The sequence below is a fragment of the Periplaneta americana genome, chromosome 4 (genome assembly GCF_040183065.1).
Source record: "Periplaneta americana isolate PAMFEO1 chromosome 4, P.americana_PAMFEO1_priV1, whole genome shotgun sequence".
NCBI classification, from domain to species: Eukaryota; Metazoa; Arthropoda; class Insecta; order Blattodea; family Blattidae; genus Periplaneta; species Periplaneta americana.
Window position 1 is genome coordinate 208,003,888 of NC_091120.1, and position 21,923 is coordinate 208,025,810.

At 36.4% G+C, this 21,923-nt stretch overlaps 1 protein-coding gene across 1 annotated transcript in view; it reads left to right on the forward strand.

Moving 5' to 3' along the window:
* gogo (golden goal) overlaps window positions 1–21,923 on the forward strand; it is an 849,136-nt gene that overhangs the window by 430,681 nt on the left and 396,532 nt on the right. The window lies entirely within an intron of this gene.

The window sequence follows — 21,923 nt, forward strand, 5'->3', positions numbered from 1 at the left end:
GGTTCTAAGATATTGAAAAAAATATTCACGTTCTCTACAGAAAAAGATTTCACGCGAGCCATTGAAATTCCCTGTGGCACTCTAACAGACAGAGTTGATGCATGGCGTTTCAGAAATGCTTGCAACCACTTTTTACCAGCAGATTCGGTTTTCTTATTGAGTTTATTTGGAATATTATTTGCCAAAGTTAAGCGGTAAGCCAGTCGTTTTAAATCAGTTCTGGTTACCCCAAAGAATCGCTCTTCAGTAGGCAATGGCTTACCAAATCTGATTCAAGATCCGATGGAAAGACTGGCTTTCTTCCTAACTTCGTTGAAATCTCTTCATTCTGAGATTCTCGCCTTTGTTTCACATACCTTTCTAATGTAGTTTGTGGTACACAGAAATGCCTTGCAGCTTTCAAGTGCCCCATTTCCTTCCTTACAACTGCTTCGACAGCCCTGTTCATGTGGTCTTTATCCCAAGCCTTTCTTTTCTTCGGTGGCGTCATCTGATGAGAAGAAATAATAGTTAAAATTGATGATAATGATGATGATTATGATGATGATAATATTAATAATAATAAAACATTATCTTAATTTTGAAAATATGTATTAAGAAGCACTTACACGTTTATAAAATTAAATTAATAAATAAGTTTCTCCTAATATGGGGTACCCCATATTATGATTCGCTAAGTACCCCATATTAAGCTCCTCGCCATCTTGATTTCCCTTCGTAATCACATGATACACTGATGCATGAAATAGAATAACTACAGAAAGAACATGTACTTACCATTAACACGAAATAAATAAAGCACTTAGAAGATTAATTCCTGAAGTTCCAACAACGATGCAGCCTGATTACCGTAGCACTGTAAAACTTTTTCACACAGCAGATGCAAACAAACACGTGTAACAGCTACAAATACAGCTCAACAACGGTTTCCGGTCATAAGATGTCGCTGGATTGCGTATACATCGAGTTCCAATATTCGCCAATAGATGTCGAGTGCATACTGAGAAAATACATAGGTACCCCATATTAGGAGCTACCGTCATATTAGGAGCCTTTACTCTAATAATAATAATAATGATGATGATGATAATGATAATGATAATGATAATGATAATAATAATGATAATAATAATAATAATAATGATAATGATAATGATAATAATAATGATAATAATAACAGTAACAATAACAAAAAAGGCCTTCATAAGAACAAACTTTGAAACCGAATATGCCTATGTTATAATTGATAGAAATAAATTACTTAAAAAGATAAATGAAAATTAGTATGGCGGCGAGAAATTTCTCCTCTATATTTCTATAAAGTTGAACACTGCTCACAGGATCAAGAATATGTCAAGAGGATCCACACCACACACATTGGGTTTGCACGCTTCAGTCCGTAGTTTAATTCCCGAGACGTTTATGTTGGAGGAAGACGCTGTTCAGACATTTTTCTCTGTGCACTTTCGTTTTCCTTCATATATTATTTGTATCGTAAATGCAGTTGTAGTAGGCCTATTACGGAGTGTTGATGGGCACAACTGATCTGGAGTTTTAACAACTACCTTGGTTTACAGGACGTGGCAGATGTGGCGATTCCACGAGACCTATTAATCAGAGTGTGGGCTAACCTTTCTAAGGAATTGTCGATGGTTCATTAAATTCGTACAAAAATAACACATAGCTTATTCCTTCGAGTCCTGCGCTTTTCTTTAAATAAAATACGTTTACAACTAAATTCGAAAATAATTCACAGCTGAGGCTCGGCACGAGCCATCAAGCGAGCTGACTTACACAGAATAGCGATCACAATTAAAGCAGCTCTACTTAACTCAGCAGCACCAGCGCCTCCGTGGCGGTAATTGGCACCGCACTGAGCTGTAAAACAAACGACGGCGCGATTAACGTGCTTCATGAGGTGTAACGAGGCGCAGCGAGCGCGAGTATGAGCACCATTGTGAACCAGACAACACCATCGACGAGTGAACAATATCATCCACAAGGAAAAAATATTCACCGATAAAGTACATACAATTCCATCGATAAAGTATATAAAATTCCATCGACAAAGTACGAGTATATACAATTCCATGGACAAAATTAATATACACAGCAGTCAACAAAATATACAATACTATCGTCAAAATAAAATTACATTGACAAACATACAATACCATAGACAAATAAACAATACTATTGACAAATAAGCAATGCTATTGACAAATAAGCAATGCTATTGACAGTAAGCAATGCTATTGACAATAAGAAATGCTATTGACAATAAGCAATGCTATTGACAAATAATCAATGCTATTGTCAAATAAGTAATGTTATTGACAAATAAGTAATACTATTGACAAATAAACAATACTATTGACAAATAAACAATGCTATTGACAAATAAGCAATGCTATTGACAGTAAGCAATGCTATTGACAATAAGAAATGCTATTGACAATAAGCAATGCTATTGACAAATAATCAATGCTATTGTCAAATAAGTAATGTTATTGACAAATAAGCAATGCTATTGACAAATAAGCAATGCTATTGACAAATAAGCAATGCTATTGAAAAATAAGCAATGCTATTGAAAAATAAACAATACTATTGACAAATAAACAATACTATTGACAAATAAGCAATGCTATTGACAAATAAGCAATGCTATTGACAAATAAGCAATGCTATTGAAAAATAAGCAATGCTATTGAAAAATAAACAATACTATTGACAAATAAACAATACTATTGACAAATAAGCAATGCTATTGACAAATAAGCAATGCTATTGACAGTAAGCAATGCTATTGACAATAAGAAATGCTATTGACAATCAGAAATGCTATTGACAATAAGCAATGCTATTGACAAATAATCAATGCTATTGTCAAATAAGTAATGTTATTGACAAATAAGCAATGTTATTGACAAATAAACAATACTATTGACAAGTAAGCAATACTATTGACAAATAAACAATGCTATTGACAAATAAGCAATGCTATTGACAAATAAGCAATGCTATTGAAAAATAAGCAATGCTATTGAAAAATAAACAATACTATTGACAAATAAGCAATACTATTGACAAATAAGCAATGCTATTGACAATAAGAAATGCTATTGACAATAAGCAATGTTATTGACAAATAAACAATGCTATTGACAAATAAACAATGCTATTGTCAAATAAGCAATACTATTGACAAATAAGCAATACTATTGAAAAATAAGCAATGCTATTTAAAAATAAGCAGTGCTATTGACAAAAAAGCAATATTATTGACAAATAAACAATGCTATTGACAAATAAGCAATGCTATTGACAAATAAGCAATGCTATTGACAAATAAGCAATGCTATTGACAATAACCAATGCTATTGACCAATAAACAATGATATTGACAAATAAGCAATGCTATTGACAAATAAGCAATACTATCGACAAAATAAGCAATGCTATCAACAAATAAACATTGCTATTGACAAATAAGCAATGCTATTGACAAATAAGCAATACTATTGACAAATAAACAATACTATCGACAAAATAAGCAATGCTATCGACAAATAAACATTGTTATTGACAAATAAGCAATGCTATTGTCAAATAAGTAATACCATCGACAAATGAGCAATACCATCGACAAATAAGCAATATCATCGACTATATATAACATAGCTTACTGCCTACAAATAAGCACCCATTAATATCGCTACGTAACAAATACCATGAACACCCAACCCTAACCTAATAACTACTGGTAATTCTCAACAAATAATACCACCACCACCACCACCGCCGCCGCCACCACCACCATCACCACCCCCACCACCACCACCACCACCACCACCACCACCACACAATGAGAATAAATTCAGAAATACAGAATATTGATAAATTAATGTGTACACCGTATGTATGACTTATCCACAGTGTGTTGTGTATAATGTCTAGCTGGTTCTCGCCAGGAAACACGCGCATTAGGCACGCTTGCATGGCCGGTGTGCACTGCTCCTTTTTGGACCGGCTTATTTTGACTCATATAACTGTTGATCTAAATGAGGGGTTGGAAAGCAATGGTGGATCATTAATGTTTAGGTGAGGGGTTTGGACTTTTTCCATTGCTGGTTGTCACAATCAAAAAATTAAGACACAACTTTTCGAAGGGTGGTTCTTCCTTCGTCTTCAGGTGGAAGGAAGGAGAGAAAGGAAAAAACCTACTGTTGGGATCGTTACGTACAGCTATTCTGTATGACTGACACAGATATATGTCAGTCATAGAGAATAGCTGTACGTAACGATACATACAAAAACCAAAAATTAACGCAGGGATATAATTGCACAATCACCTAACAAAAGCAAATTACTGCAGACTTTGTTAAAAGAGTGCTCTTATTCGAATATGATCGTTGCCCGTCTAACCGTCGTCAACATGTCAGAAATTTCTCTTAACTCGTGGACTGTAGCAATGATACGTATCTCAAGATCTTCGGTTGAAGAAATTGCAGTACAATATATTATTTCGGTCTTTGTGTGATCCCACACAGAAAGTGTGACGGGCTTACATGAGGTGACCTAGCAGGCCTAGGTTACCACGCCCAATCCATCCATCACTAAATTTTCGAGGTATTCCAAGACAATAAACTCTTGTCTTCTTCTTTTTTTATTCAGTAAGTGAATCATTATTGTCGAAGACAAGACTGATAGTTCGCCACTTTGTCGATGAGAGAAAGAGAATAAATCATAATTCGAAGAGAAGCGGATTTGATTCTTGAAGGCAACCATAACACAATGGGAGGAGGGAGAGTTGCTTGTTTTTAATTGCTTCCATCCCTTGGGATTCTAGTGAGCGAAATACCTTCCTCATTTTCGCATTTATCTTGTTACTGCTGGGAACTAATTTCTGCGAAAGCAATTTGCGATGTTTTTTAACGACCAAAATAGATTAACATTCCTGTGACGTCAAAATCAACAGGATGATCCACGAGAGGGGAATGCAAACTGTTACTAGAACTTGGCACTGCACATATTCGTAGTTTGTTAAATAGTTCCCCGATATTCATGTCATGTGAGATTTGTGTTTTTCTCATCACGTCATAGAAATTGTTCTGTCACTGTTGTTACTGACTGTCAATGCGAAAAATTTGCCGTCGTTATAACAGAGATTCAACTGTTTAGTATTAATTAATGTGATGCACACAGTTCGTTACTAGGGAAGATGTGCATAGCAACGGATCCGTACGTAAGAATGCGACTCATCGGATATGTAGGCCTAGTGGAACATTAGCACACTCCGGGCAGTTTGTGTTGCTGGTTATGTAAATGTTGTCGAAAGCAGCCGGTTCATTTCCGTGGCGCAGTCTGTACCCAGGATAGCGTTTGTCTCGAATGGCATTCGACGCAGATTGCCTTTCAGATGTTAATGGGAAATGTCTGTGAGAGAAATGGTATCCATAGAAACAGTCAAGCAGAGCGTTGCTGGATCTGTTCATCTCTAAATTGCTGTTGCGACGTCCAAAAGAGCGGCTTTCGATGCCAGACAGAAGTAGATGAGTTTTTGTTTGTTCGAACGTTCGAAATGTTTGCGAGGTTACGAATGAGTACAGGGTGTTGTCTGGTGATGGACACTGTGAGTGCTAATTATTGTTAGTTAATATGCATTAATTGGTGTTCCGTTAATCCACGAGATAGGTTTGCTTTGCTTTCTCTCAGTGGAATTTATAGGATGTAATAGCATTGACTCTGATATAAGCTTTCTTAATTAATTGTAAAGTGTAAACTAATGTAATATCAATTCTCGTGATCCATTCTTTTCTTATGCTACCTATTAAAGTACTTTCTGTTTATCTTTCATATTGTTATTCAATTCCTTATACAGTACATAGGGTCTATGCCTATAATTATTACTGAGCTTTCAGCTCTCTCTCGACCGGAAAGAGGCGCATCAGACATACATACCACCGTTGGCGTAGTTCAAACGGGTAACGTGCTTGCCTGCTGATCGGGGGTGCGCTTGGTAATGGGTTCGATTCCCGTTGCTATGTTGGTCTTTCCCAGATTTTCCCAAACTGTAAGGCGAATGCCAGGTAAGTTATGGCGAATGCTCGGTCTCATCTTGCCGAATACCATCTCGTTATCAATTTCATCGATGCTAAATAATCTAGTAGTTGATCCAGGTCGTTATATAACTGATTAAAAATATTTACTTGGGCGGCATGGAGTGAGTCAATGTGGATGCGTAAAATTCCGCGTACATTTCTAGATATTTAATAATAATAATAATAATAATAATAATAATAATAATAATAATAATAATAATAATAATAATAATAATAATAATGTATGATGTATCTATTTATTCACACTGCAATGGGTATATACCCGGTGGCAGTGGTAACTAATTACACTCAATAATGACAATAATAAACTTATTAATTAAAAATACAATTAATAATAATACTAATAATTAATACTAACAATAATTTATAATAATAATAATAGTAATAATAATAATAATGATAATAATAATAACAGGGAATATCCTAAATTAAATGAAGCACGATCACTTAAAATAACATTTAAAATAAATCTAATTTGTATCTTAAACCTAAGTTCGAACTAAAACCCACGAGTATGATATGTTCATATCTGCACAAGTACCTTTCAACATTACACTCATTTCGCTGTCAACTCACTCACTGCACTGGAACTACGACACATTTCACTGATTCTATCCTGATTTCACTAACATTTCAAAAACATTTCACTGTTCAAATACTTTGCACTGCCATTATAAACTATAAAGCTTCACTGACAGGAACACGTTTCACTTACACAACACACTTCACTGACACAACATACTTCACTGTCACAACACACTTCAATAACAAAATAGCATTTACATCCTTTAAATACTGTGTATAATTATCGTCTATTAGTAAAGTCCTTAAGCCTATTTTTAAATACATTTTTCGTTATTGGTAAAGCCTTTAGTAAGTCTGCAGGTAAAGCATTCCAGTCCCTGATACTACGATTGAGAAAAGAAAACTTTCCAGTGTCCGTCCTCTGTCTTCTTTCCCTCAATTTATATGAGTGGTCGTTCCTTGAAGAGTAATTTGGCGGCTGCAACATAGTTTTTATTTCTCTCCAGGCAGGCTCACCTGCCTAATAATAATAATAATAATAATAATAATAATAATAATAATAATAATAATAATAATAATAATAATAATAGTTGTGGAAGCGTACTAGGTTAGATGAGCAAGTGGTCCACGAAACGGTCGTGGATGCTTGGAGATCCAAGGTTGAGGAGATGAATAGCGGAAACATGTCAGATGTCTGGCGTGTGTCTCCAAGACCGTCTAACCTCTCCAGCCGCCAGATGAGGAGAAGGCAATCGCATTGGCAGGCGTTCTAGAGACATTTTTCAACCGGTGCATTAACATTTAATTTACCCTATATTAGGCCTGTAACACACTTGAAGAGTTTTCGCTAGCGAGAAATGTGTTGCGAGAAAGAGGCGAAGAGCCTTCCTCCACACACTTGGCGAGTCCTCGCTATCACAGATCACACCTCGCTATGATCATCTATGCACTGCCTTCATGCAGAAAGCATTTTTCTGATTATAGTAATCACTCGTTGGGGGAAATATTATAGGTTATGTATTTACGTATATTGTCATACTTAAATATATAACCTGTAAGTATATTGTCGTACTTTACAAATTACGTACGAACGCTATGTTGAATCTGAGTATTCAGATGATGAGGAAATGGAGTTACATGAACATATTTTGTTATTGAAAAGAAAAAGTAGGCCTAAAATTAAAGCCAGAAATATCTGAAAATCACATTGTATCTTACGAAAATAAGGGCGAGTTTTGGACACTGGTTTCGATTTGAATTATGATACGTTTAGGCGTTATTTCAGGTTTAATGGACCACAGTTTTTTGCCATTCATGATATGATAGAGGATTCTTTGCTATGTTCTGATTAAAATTACGTAAAGTGTTAACACATATAGATACATTATTTCAAATGTTTAATTAATACTTTTAAATCTGATCAAAATAAAATATAGCCCTATTTATTTTCAGATAATCTCCAGTTTTCTTCTTTAAGTTTCGTGTTTTTATAGTTTTCATCCCGTGTATCATATAAATAGGCCTACGGGTGACATCGTACAAGTTCGATAAGTTTCTGACTGCAATTATCAGCCATCTTTCCTCATTTTCAAAAATAAAAGCAATACAATTCTTCACCACCTGTGATATCTTTTTCTACATTAAATCGTCATAAAGAGTATAAATGTCAAACATCTTTGATAAATGTGTCAAGAAAATTCGCTGAGCTGCCGATTCCAGCGAGAATTTTGCGCGAGGTTTTTGCCTTGAACGAGAATCTCTTCCAGTGTGTGGACGTCCATTTGAATCCATGTTATCAATCTTTGAATTTTCTCGCAACACATTTCTCGCTAGCGAAAACTCTTCAAGTGTGTTACAGGCCTTAGAGATGATACCAATAAGGAGTCACTTATAAGACAACTTATACCAGGAGATATTGGGGCAGGGTGGCCGTTTTCTTTGTCCCTCCGCCGATTAGCTACATGTTACACTATGTGTACATTATAAATTAATTGATAAACATTAAGTGAATAAAGGACGGGAGGAGGAAATGTGATGTACAGTAGGCTAGTGGTAAAGAATTAACGCATCACGAAGGAGTGTCAGTCTACACAGATGTTAACAGAGTGAGCAGTATGCCCTGCTGTGCTAGAAGGTCGTAAAACCTCATTCTCACGCCCGCGGCGTTGTTGTGCATCGTAACTGCTAACGACGGTTGTAAAGCTGTCAGGGTATCCAACGCCTTCTGCCTTCATATCGCATATTTTCTTTTTAAACGCTGTTGAACGAACACGACCTGTACAAGAAAATCAATACCAGACACTCAAAATGATTTCACTTTCTTATTGCTGTTTAGACAACTGTCCAAAGACAAGTCTGAACCTCATACAGTAGCGAGCAAATTAATCCGAACAACGTAATTACTTATGCAAAAACACTCAAACGGGATAAAAAAAATAGGATCTAAGACATACCTCAGTAATCTATGTGGCCTCCCTTGTTCCTAATAACAGCTCTGAGACGATTTGGCATGGATTCCACTAATTTCCCACAAATATTCTTCATTTCTTCATCGCGAAACCATACACAAATGAGGGCAGAAATCATCTTCTCCTTTATAGAACAATCCATTTCTTTGCATTCTTCTTTTGCAAATTGACCACAAGTTCTCAATGGGGTTGATGTCGGGTGAGTTTCCTGGCCAGGGGAGTACCTGAATATTCTTCTTGTTGAAGAATTCTGTAGTTTTTCGAGACTTATGGCATGGTGCCAGGTCTTGTTGGAACACACCTCTGCCATGATTTTTGCAGCTAGGGTACGATTCTGGTTTCCAATAAGTGAATATATTTGTCAGAATTCATCATTCCCTTGATAGGTATTAATGCTCCAGGCCCTTCATGTGTAAAACAACCCCAAAATATTACTTTAGGGGGGTATTTGGGTGCTTGTTGGAGATGAGCTGCTGTTACTTTTTCGGATCCTTTCCGTACGTAAGAAACACGGTGGCCGTGGACCTCGAAATGAGACTCATCGGAAAAAAGTACATTCTTCCAGTCATTCACTGTCCACTGTTGATGTAATTTTGCCCACATTAAGCGTTTTTTACACATAACAGGGGTTAGCAGTTGCTTCTTAATAGGCTTACGAGCCCTTCGTCCAGCTTCCAAAAGTCTACGCCGCACTGTTGTGACGTGAATATGCGCCCCAGTGGTAGCCATTAACTCGCGGGTTAAGTCGACAGCAGTTAGTCTAGGATTTAATTTACTTTTCCTGACAATTAAACGATCATCTGCAGGTGAAGTCTTCCTTTTCCGGCCACAGTTTCCTTTTTTCTGGGGTGTGATGGATCCAGTCTCCCTGTATCGTTTTATGATCGAATTAACAGTAGCCAAACCGATGTGACATTCTGCAGCAATTTGCCTCTGTGTCATAGAAGAATGCTCCGCTAATGTTATAATTTTAGACCGTTTTCGTGGAGTTGTATCCATTTGTGAAGACGACAGAATGTACACAGGATTGCAGTATTAAGTCTTCAACACAACTGAAATGCTTATAAGTACAAAATGACAGGCAAAATGTCACATATTATAAAAAAATAATAACGACAGACCTTCAACAATGGAATTACACGTACTACAGATGTCAATTAAAGCGGTATGAGCAGCTGTGAGGCCAACAATGACAGAAAATATAAAAATATGTCGTGTTCGGATTAATTTGCACGCTACTGTAAGTGACACCAATAAATCATCACGCATGAGGCAACCAAGCCAGGAAATATTGGGGTAGGGTGTCCAGTTCCTTTGAGCCTCCATTGCATATATCGCTACTAGAGTCTTAATAAACCTGCCCCACCTAACCACAATTATACGAAGGGAGAAGAAACTATTCCTCCAAAGACGGACCTCGCTAGACGAGCGACTAGTGTTCAGTTCGGAAGCGATCACAGGAACTGAAGTTCCACATTCAACACCAGGTGCTTCATTTCTTAGATCAGGCAACGTTCACTAGATGTAGCGGCGTTGCTACTATTTAAACCAGCCGTGGCGAGAAAGTGACTCGCGAGACATTGTGGCTCGCAGTGATAGCTGTGCATTTCGCTTGATTCTAACCTCCGCCAACCCCCACCCTCTCACTCACTGGAGTCAAACTCCGTTCCATTTGTATTTGTCTCTGACCTGCAAGTGGCATATGTCTCTCTCGAAACCATGTACGAAAGTTCCAAGTAGGATGGGAGGACGCATTTTTTGCTCTCAATATGATGAGAATATTAAATGTATGATTTGTTCACAAGTATTACGAGGAAAACGGTTGTATAACATAAAACGGCATTATACTACATGTTACTGATGAAACATTAAAAGGCTAAGTATTATTATTGTTGTTATCATCATCATCATCATCATCATCATCATCATCATCATCATCATCATCATCATCATCATCATCATCATCTCTGTACGTTAACCCTTTTTCAGCAGATGTACTTATAGTGCGGTTAACTCTTCAATTTAAACTCACAGATTTACTATGTGATGTTAAATGAAAGCTAGATGTAAGGACTTGACAAATGTTGAACTTTCAAATCTTTGCCAAAAAATAAATATCCGAAGCTTCGTTCTTTCGCTTGCTCTGTTGAAGCCATGTTCGCTACAACTTACGTTTGTGAAAAATTATTTTCAACAATGAAAATAGTAAAAACCAGATTTAGACATGACTGACAAACAAATACCTTCGTGATCAACTACGACTGACAGTAAGTGACGTAATTCCTGATTTTGAAACTCTGTCGCAGAGACATTCTGAAGACTGTTAATTTCAGGTTGTGATATTGTTCATTTATTGTTCATGTCTTTCTTCGTTACACGTACCAAACATTAGTTTGTAACCTTGTACTGTATAAAATTATATTTAAGTGCTTGACGTAAGGAAAATGAAAATCCGTTAATAAGTGAGACAGTTGCTTCACTTCCCCTTCGGGTGTCCGCCTCCCTCCATAGGTGCTATGCACGTAGCAGGTTACACAGTGGCTCGGCGCACGATCACATTTTCGCCATGGCTGATTTAAACTATCACCACTTGGATGCGGGCTCTGAGTAATGGCTTATCTTCAAGTAAAGTTTGCCTTTGTGAAACAGGTGGACCAAGGTTTGAATCTCGCCGGTGTCCATACGACACGGACCAAGACATGCACGGGCTTTCATTGCGATCCGTTCTTCCATACTAATAAGTTCCTTCATCGACAACCTACAACAATTAACCGCGATATCTGGAATGCTTAGGGGTAAGGGAACTTTTGGCTCACACCGTACCAGATAATATGAATTTAAGGGCCTATCCTTGGAAACCTTTAACCCTTTAACCAATATTATAGCTATAGTGCGTTCAGAGTTTAGAAAATACCGTTCGATATAAGGATATAAACGATATAAACTGTCAAAAATACCGGTGGTAGAGCATAAATAATTGAAGAAAAAAATTCAATAATGTTTTCTCTATAACAGTCGAGGTTCTGTCAGGAAAATGCGTTTTGTAAGTCTAACTTTTTTGGAGAAAAAAAAAAAACCAGACTAGACAGTAATGATTTACTTTGCCCGATACGTACGCTGAAGCAGTCGTTTGTTACTCTTTTGTGTATTGATATGTGTCGGGCGCAAAGTCATTGGCAACGGCATTCACGAAATGTAGACATATTAAACTACTATCAATCTTAAAAACATGGTATTTTGTAAGTTAAAAATAAAGTAATAAGACATAATTAAATTTCACTAGACATTTTGTTCAGTAGACCCATATGTACTGTATATAAATAATTTTGGCAGTTTATATTGTTTACACCCTGTATAGGCTCTTTTTAGCGCCATCCCCGTCTATCTAATATAACCGCAATAAGTTATTTACGTATTTTCTAACATAATAATATAACAAAGTAAAATATATTCCATTTATTCAGTTATTTTAAATAAAGTAATAAAGTCTATTTATAAGCAATATAAAGCGTTTATACATCTTGATTACACAACTTTTAACACTGTATCACTTCGGAATATGTATTATATGACAATGAATCAACATGATTACAACGAAGAGCTAAACACAATCAAATACATAGCACAAGAAAACGGATACAACCCTAACATAATAGATAACATAATACATAGCACAAAACATAATCACAAAAAACATAAGAATACAACACAAGTACAAGAACACAACAAATACATCACACTAACATACAAAAGCAAAAACACACATAAAATTGCAACCTCATTCAACAAATTAAATTACAACATCGCATACAGAACAAATAACACTCTACAAAAACATCTCAACACACAAACAAATACAACCACACATGCCTATACAAACTCAAATGTAACATCTGCAACAACTTCTACATAGGACAGACAGGCAGATCATTTCAAACACGTTACAAAGAACACGTCACAGCCATAACAAAATTACAAAACACTTCCACATATGCAGAACACATCACAAATGCCAACCACACCTAACATCAACGCAGACATGGAAATATTGCACATCCAACCAAAAAGCCAGAAACTTAACACATTAGAACAATATGAAATATACAGACATACAAAAACACACCCCAATGAAATTCTCAACACACAAATCAATTTCAGAACACATACACTCTTTGACTCCACATTACACCACACAAACACACTCTCACAGGAAACAAAACAAGAGGCGCCAAGACCAACAACGACCAGTTCTGAGGATGACCCATAAATAGGTCGAAACATTTAAACCAGGTACGTTAGAATTTAACACAAGAAAGTCAAATAATACATATTCCAAAGCGTTTATATTTAAGCAATGCTTAGTTAAAGTATTTAGATGTTTTTCTGTTTCATATACGTCAGAAAATATTTAAATAGTTTATTTCAGTTGTATTACAATGAGGGGGATATCCGCCAAGAAGACGTCTTCATACCGATCGGTATTTTCTAAACTCCGAACGCTCTGCAGTGAGTGATGTAAGTGCAGCACCGAAGAACTTTCTGGAATGCGAGATACAGTGATTTTAATGATGCTGCAATAGGAAGCGTATGAGGTTGTGTAGCACAATGCTGCTTTGAGATACAGTTCTGAACTCTGCTGCTATGGCAACGCACGATTCAGGATAATCTTGAATGCTTGAAAGGTACAAGTGGAAAAAATAGCACGTTCTTTCTGATCACAAATTCTATGCATTGCATAACATTGAGAATCATTACCATGTTGGAAACGGTATATTGCTGCTGTACAAGAAGCGTGGATGATTGAAATAACTCTATATGCACTCAAACAGCAAGGTGAACTATTAATTTCTGTATTATCACGGCAGATAGGCTTGCATTGTTTACAATCCCAACTCAAGAAATAAATTTGATTCCACTTACGTACAGTATATATTATAGTTCTGAGTAACGCATGCAATTAATCCTTCTCACATTTAAATGAAATAGTTATTACACATTTTAATAATGCCTAAAGCTATTTTTCCCTTCACGAAATTGAGCACTGGGAAGTTATGTGTGCTAAAGTTGCAGCCTTGAACACGTTTCTCTATTTTGACGTGTAACTTGTACATTCGACTTACACTAGTAGAAAAAAATATGAAACGATTTTGTGGGACGGAAATTCGACTTTGGTAGCTGTGGAAATGCTTAAGTCATATCCCATGAGGTCATCAATGTGAACGAGTCCATTCCTACAGTGGTATAGCCTATATAGAGGGAGCCATAAATATTCAAAACCTACTTCGAAGAATATAATCCATGGGGGGGGGGAGTTGCAATACATTAAATAAAATGTCATTCAGCTGTGCTTTGACGTGGACACGAAACGGACGCGTGCACAATACATGCGTAACTATAGAAAGTTAATACAAGCTGAGATTACCCACATCCAGATGGATAAATAACAATATGTAAGGGACATGCTTATACAGGGTGATTTCGTTCAAAGTGTACAAACTGCAGGAGATGATTCCTGAAAGGATAAGGAACAAAAATTGTATAATGAACATACGTCCGGAAATGCATAGGTTATGTGCTATAAGCATTTATTTATTAATTCCTTCAACACCTCGAAGTGCCTCAAGGCATGCGTGTACGCGCCATAGCAGAGACTGCTGCACACGTTCAAATATTCCAGGCTGCATTCAGATGGCGTCACAGGCAGTGCGAATGTGTTGTTCCAGTGTCTGCACATCCGGGATACACGTATGCTTTGAGATGCCCCCACAGGTAGAAATCTAACGGGTTGAGGTCAGGTGACCATGGAATTGGACCTCCTCGTCCGATCCATCAATCGGGGAAGATGTTGTTGAGATGCCTACGGACCTAGACAAATACGTCCACATTAGGTTTAGTCGGCACTACCACTGAAGCGGATGCCTACGTAATGTTACCGATACAAATGCTCGCTACCGTCATGGGGAACAGTACCGCTCTCTAGTGAGGAAAACATGCATTCCCCAACCTACGTTCATTATACAATTTTTGTTCCTTATTCTTTCAGGAATCATCTCCTGAGTTTGTACACTTTGAACGAAATCACCCTGTATACAAATTTAATTGTGTATGAAGTTTCCGATAAGCAAGTTATAATCTTAAGTATATTGAATAACAGACACACATTAGGTTGAGCGCTCCTCGGTCAAAACCAAGCCATCGGGAAACGAACATCATACCCAGACCATGCACGTAAGTCATCAACTCCATCCTTGCTTTTCAACATCAGTATTTATTACACGTAAATTACAATATCAAATTTAATGTTTGCAGTGCACAATGGCTAGACTGAAAACCGCACGAGGTCACTAAGAATTCTGTACCTGTTTTACCAACTCTACCACCAAGCTATAACCAGGTAATACAAAACCTACATTACGTACGACATATCTAATGGCAAATAGTGGAACATATAGCATACGAACATAAATGAACATTAATATTACTCAATTAGACTACAATATTTTATAGTGATTATCAGTGCAACTTAATTTTAATATTCACCATTCTATTGGACATTTTATAATATTTAACCACGATGATCCACATTAAGAGAAGACCACTCTAACAACATGGCATCGAAGTGATCACGTGAACTATTGTTAACATATGTATTTTATATATTTTATCCTTAAGTTGTGTTTTATGTAGTTTTATCAATAGTATCCATAATTTTCATGAATATTCCAATTCCACAGTCAAGCAGACCTATTTAAATGTAACAGGCATTCGCATTTGAAAATGGCACGCACGTACTGAAAACGTTAATGCTATAAATGTAACATTTATTCAATATACTTAAGACCCTGTATACAGTTTACCAGTTAATTATTATTGTTTGTGGCTCGAAAACAGTTCTTTACTTGTCACCTGATGACACATAATAGTAATGTATTATTGTTATTATTATTATTATTAACTTATTATTATTATTATTATTATTATTATTATTATTATTATTATTAACTTATTTCATTCCCTTCATCAGACACACTAGAGGTAAAAAAGTACAACCTATCTCCACATGTTAATTTCATTATGTTTGGGTGCACGTTACTAAAAAACTGTTAGACACCTAAACAAGATTTTCAGGGAAGGTTTTTAGAATTTTTATCATTAATAATACCTTCTACAAATTGAAAAATATTAACAAGTATTGAAATATAGTATATATTTTTTTAATCCCACAATTGTTTTGGCTAAAATGTAATATAACTATTTGTTTATATTTTTAAAATTTCGCAGCAAAATCCATACTTATTTTTAGTATTTTTGGTCGGGTTAATGCACACAAAAAGTTTAATTTATTTTGGATCAACAGATTTTGAAAAAAAAAACAAATACACCGGAATCTCTTTTTATCGGTTTTAAATGTTTTATATTTTAAAAATTATATCTCAGTACCTCTTAACACTTTTCAATTTGTAGTAGGTATTATTAAAAATGAAGATTGTGAAAATATTGCCTGAAAACCTTGTTCAAATATTTGTAACAGTTTTTTTTAGTAACGTGCACCCAAATTTCATGAAATTAACATTTTCGAGATAGGTTGTACCTTCCCATCTTAAATCTTACAGCAAATCGCAGCTTATTTATTTAAATTATTGTAATTCTATTACGATACTAATTCTTGTATAGATTGCGCGCACTCATAGGGACTTGTTCAAACCCCCGTGTTACATTTTATTGTAAGCCTTTAAGATTTCACTTTAAACTATTACAGTGCTGTATATTGGTGCTTAATTTAGTTTCGGATTTTCGATTTCAGCAGATAAGTTATTAATTAAAAAATATATATATTACTGCCTGAATAAATGACTTATAAATACAGAATTTTAATTAATAGCTTGGAGAAATCGCCTTACATAGAGACATCAGTCCATATCTTTTTATTCCTGACAAAAATACTTAAAATTGTATTTGAACTATTACCTTAACATTGAATTTTTGCACTGCCACAATATTTTGTCTCCATACTTCTTCAAATGTCCCGCGCCGTGGCGTCGTGGTCTAAGGCATCCTGCCTAGGACTCGGGTTACGGAATGCGCGCTAGTTCGAGTCCTCATGGGGGAAGAAATTTTCTCATGAAGTTTCGGCCAGTGTATGGGACCGGTGCCCACCCAGCATCGTGATGCAATTGGGGAGCTGCGATAGGTAGCGAAATCCGGTTCAGCAAACCAGCTATAACGGCTGGGGGGATCATAGTGCTAACCACACGATGCCTCCATTCTGGTTGGATGATCGTCCACCTCTGCTTCGGCATGTGAACGTGAGGCCAGCAGCCGGCTGGTCGGACTTGGCCCTTCAGGGCTGTAGCGCCAGGGATTTACTTACTTCTTGAAATGAGAAAGTAAGGACAGAATACGCAGTTGTGTTGAGTGTCATGTCTGTAGTAATAATGCGTGCTATTGAAGCACATACAAGGCACTGCGACAGCAACAAATAGCAGATAAGTTCTTCGGGGAGCGTCGCACATATTAGCTGGCGTTGTGGCTCACCTCTATTCAGACGGCTCGTATTGTGTTGGAATAGAGGTGCACGCGCCCGGAAGCTGGAGTCACCTGGCGACGCCGGGCGCTGCACTGATTCACAGGGATGGGTGGTGGGGAAGGCACCGAGAACGGAGAGAGATTCAGTGCGACAGGGGCACAAGTGACATTAATGTCAACAGACGAATTGCAATAAAAATTTCCTGCGAATCTTGCGAATACCACAAATTGTAATGAGTTCTTTAACGGTGCTCTATCAACTGCTTCAGTCCACACCTGTGAAGTAACGGTTAGCGCGTCTGGCCGCGAAACCAGGTGGCCTGGGTTCGATTCCCGGTCGGGGCAAGTTACCTGGTTGAGGTTTTTTTCCGGTATTTTCCCTCAACCCAATATGAGCAAATGCTGGGTTACTTTCGGTGCTGGACCCCGGACTCATTTCACCGGCATTATCACCTTCATCTCATTCAGACGCTAAATAACCTAAGATGTTGATAAAGCGTCGTAAAATAACTTACTAAAATAGATAAAAATCAACTGCTTCAGTGGAATTGCTGATATTGAGATCAGTACAAGAATTCGCTGTGAATTACCTCACATTCGAGTTACAGTGCAGAAAATTTTTAGGAAAAACCAAACCAAGTAACCACAGCAATCGGGACAAATACCTTACTATAATATACCGGACAACTAGCAGTTTTACGTGCGAACGACGATGGTGCTGCTACCTACCTGCCGGTATGGAGATACTCGCGAAACAAGCTGTAATCAACTGCATTGCATATTGTTGCTGGGCTAGTTAATTTGTTAATAGTTTTATGAATTAGTACTAGTGTTAAAATGTCAGGGTGTATATGTGCTGTTTATAATTGTGACAATTGCAGCATTACAAATTGCTCCAAAACGTACTTTCGATTTCCGACAGTTCATAAAACGTGAGTCAACAACATTCTTTAGCAGGCCTAATTCCTTCGTCTTTGTGTTGATAGAAAAATACAAATTAGTTTTTTTTTATTTAGACCTAATAAATAAATAGAAGTTAAAATGTATTGGATTTTAAGGTTTTATCAAATTAAATTTATTGTTGTCCACATGCCTTTACTAATTATTACAAGCATCAGATTACTATCAATTTTATCTTTGCAGTTGTCAGCAATGCGTATATAAAACATTACTGTAAATTCATTTCTAATATCAGATTGATTTTGTCTCGCTAAACGAAAGAAAAATATGTAACAATTAATTACGGAAAGTAATATGAAGTATGCAATATTTCTCATAATATGCAGCTTTGATATAAGATAATAATTTTACATTAAATACTATTCAACATTTTTTAAGTGTTTCATATATAATTCCACATTAGTAACTCACGTTTTAAACAATAGTCAGAATCTCGCTATGTTAATATTTGTATATGTGGACGTAATTCCATCCCTCTCCGCTAGATGTCAGGTCCGCGATTTTTCGCACTCACGCCAATGCTGCTAGTATACAGCTGTCCGGTATTATTATAGTAAGAGATTTGATCGGGACTCGAACCTATGCTCCAGCGCGGCCTCGGATCAGTATTCCTGAACCATGCCGATGACACAACGACTTCAAGTAGGGCGTGATACGCAGATTTGATTGTCATCTGTAACTCCTGGAATATGTTAGTGAACTTTCTTTTCGAATGCATACCATGGTTCACACTTGGCTTGTATCGGAAAAAACTTAACTAAAATTCCGTAATAATTTTTATACAGGAATCCGATTAATGCCCCCAATTTTCACTAGTACCAGGTTAATAATTCTTCAGTGCGCAATTATAATATAAAAATACTTTTCAAACTGTACCTACTTTCAAAAATCTGGTGACAGTGATTATTCGCATCGGATTCAACGCGTTCCTTCTGCAGGAATACGTTTACTCTGTCGTGATTGTTGCTGAATTTTAGTTAGTTTTGTTTGCATAATTCTTATAATAATTTATTTATTTAATCTGATGGGATTAAGGCCATAAGGCCTTCTCTTCCATCCTACCAGATAGCACATATAAATACAAAAAAGAAATACAAACACTGATGGAAATAATACAAATTAAGTTAAAGCCCTATAGAGGGTCAACAGAGTCAAAAGTACATTATAGTGCTCTCATCAAGCTAATACAAGGAAAAAAGAAAGAAAACAGAGATAGCAATGATGATAGTGATAACTGATAATAATAATAATAATAATAATAATAATAATAATAAATACATTACATATTAATTGTCAATTTCACAACAGCATAGTTACAATATATACTATATGTCATGGGTTAAGCCGAAGTTGCGCAACCTGACAGGTGTTCAACAATTCCATGAACTAGAATGTGATTTTTTTATTTAAATTTGAATTTTGATATTGTCCGACAGTCTCTGACGTGATCAGGGAGAGAGTTCCAGAGGCGTGGAATCGATATGCCGAAAGATGATGAGTAGAAGGATGTTCTATGCAGAGGAATAGAGAGAAGGTACATGTTCCGGGTTCGAGGTAGTGAAAGGTAAACAAAAGAGATGCTAGGTAAGAGGGTGTGGAGGTGTGGATGATTTTAAATAGTAATAGGAGAGAGTTGAAGAATCTTCTTTCTTTAAGTGGACTCCGAGGCAACAATTCTAGTGACGGTGTTACATGATCGAATTTTCTAATGTTACAAACGAAACGAACGCAGATATTGTGAACACGCTGTAGTCTATGGGCAAGATCAGTATTTAGATTGTGAATAGACAATCGCAATAATCGAAGTGGGGCATCACTGAAGTTTGGATCAGGTTCTTTTTAAGGCTGAGAGGTAAAACGTTGGTTGAGTGTCTGAAGGAATGAATTATGGAAAAAAAGTTTTCTTACATATGTAGGTCACTTGACTTTGAAAATTTAAATTTCAATCTAAATATACCCCTAAATTTTTTACTGTCTTACTATACTAATGGATAGAATTTTTAAGTGTTAGAAGTATTTTTACTTATTTTAACTTAAACAGTATTAATTTCCGTGATGTTCTCCTTCCTACTCTACGCCGCATATTAAGCTTGTAGTTCGCTCCGTTCCCAGAAGAGCCTGTTCGCTGTTCGTCTTTGATGTGCGCGCCCTCGTTCTACACTTGCTCTAGGGTGATGCTTCAAAGTCCCCCGCTAGTATTGCCTCACATAGATGTACCTTCTACTTCAAATGTTATGTTTTATTTAACGACGCTCGCAACTGCAGAGGTTATATCAGCGTCGCCGGATGTGCCGGAATTTTGTCCCGCAGGAGTTCTTTTACATGCCAGTAAATCTACTGACATGAGCCTGTCGCATTTAAGCACACTTAAATACCATCGACCTGGCCCGGGATCGAACTCGCAACCTTGGACTGTTACCTCTTGCATATAAAATAGTAGGTCTAGGCTTATGGAATGCAACAACAGCAATATGTGATTTTCTGTGACTTATGCCCTTTTCAAAATCACTGATTCAATTAGACTAAGCTTAATAACTGAAAATAAACCGTAAGTTGGGTAGATATGAAACTATTGCCTGACAATTCCTTGAGAAGCATAGTAGCATTGTTTGGGTAGCAATGTAATGTTAGATTACAATGTTCGTTTGTTATAGTTGTCGATGTGGGTGCATCTGACAAAACAGGACGTTCTTCTTTATAGCATACTAGCTGAAAGGACCCGGCGTTGCACGGGTTTTCCTTTCTGCTTCTATTTTTAACTGAACTGCTTATTACATTTTCGGAAATCTCGGAAATCTAACTATAGACAACCAAAACGAAATGTCTTTACCAAGCTAAGATTAATCTTTACTTAACGTCACTTACATGAATTGATGAACTCGTTAGCGAAATGCCTGCCAGGGTTAACTCAATTTAAAACAGTTGTAAATCAGGCACCGAAAGAAAACATGTCATCATGTGCCCACGTTCAACGGTTCTTTTTTAATTTATATATTTATTTGTTTTTATTTTTTATTTATTCTGATGTAGTTAAGGCCATTAGGCCTTCTCTTCAACACCGCCAGAAATACAAATAAAATAATAGAAAAATCAAATTATGAACAAAGTAAAACCCAACGAAATTATGATTCCTTTTCCTCTTTCTGATCAGTTTCAGCATCGAATCAATATGCACATATATAATTTAATTTATATTGGAAGATTTTTTACCTATTGACCGCTGTACACCCACTTATATCATACGCCTACCCACTTTTTTTTAATATAACTTGAAACTATATCTCATAAATTCAGAACATATTATATTAATTCTAATTTT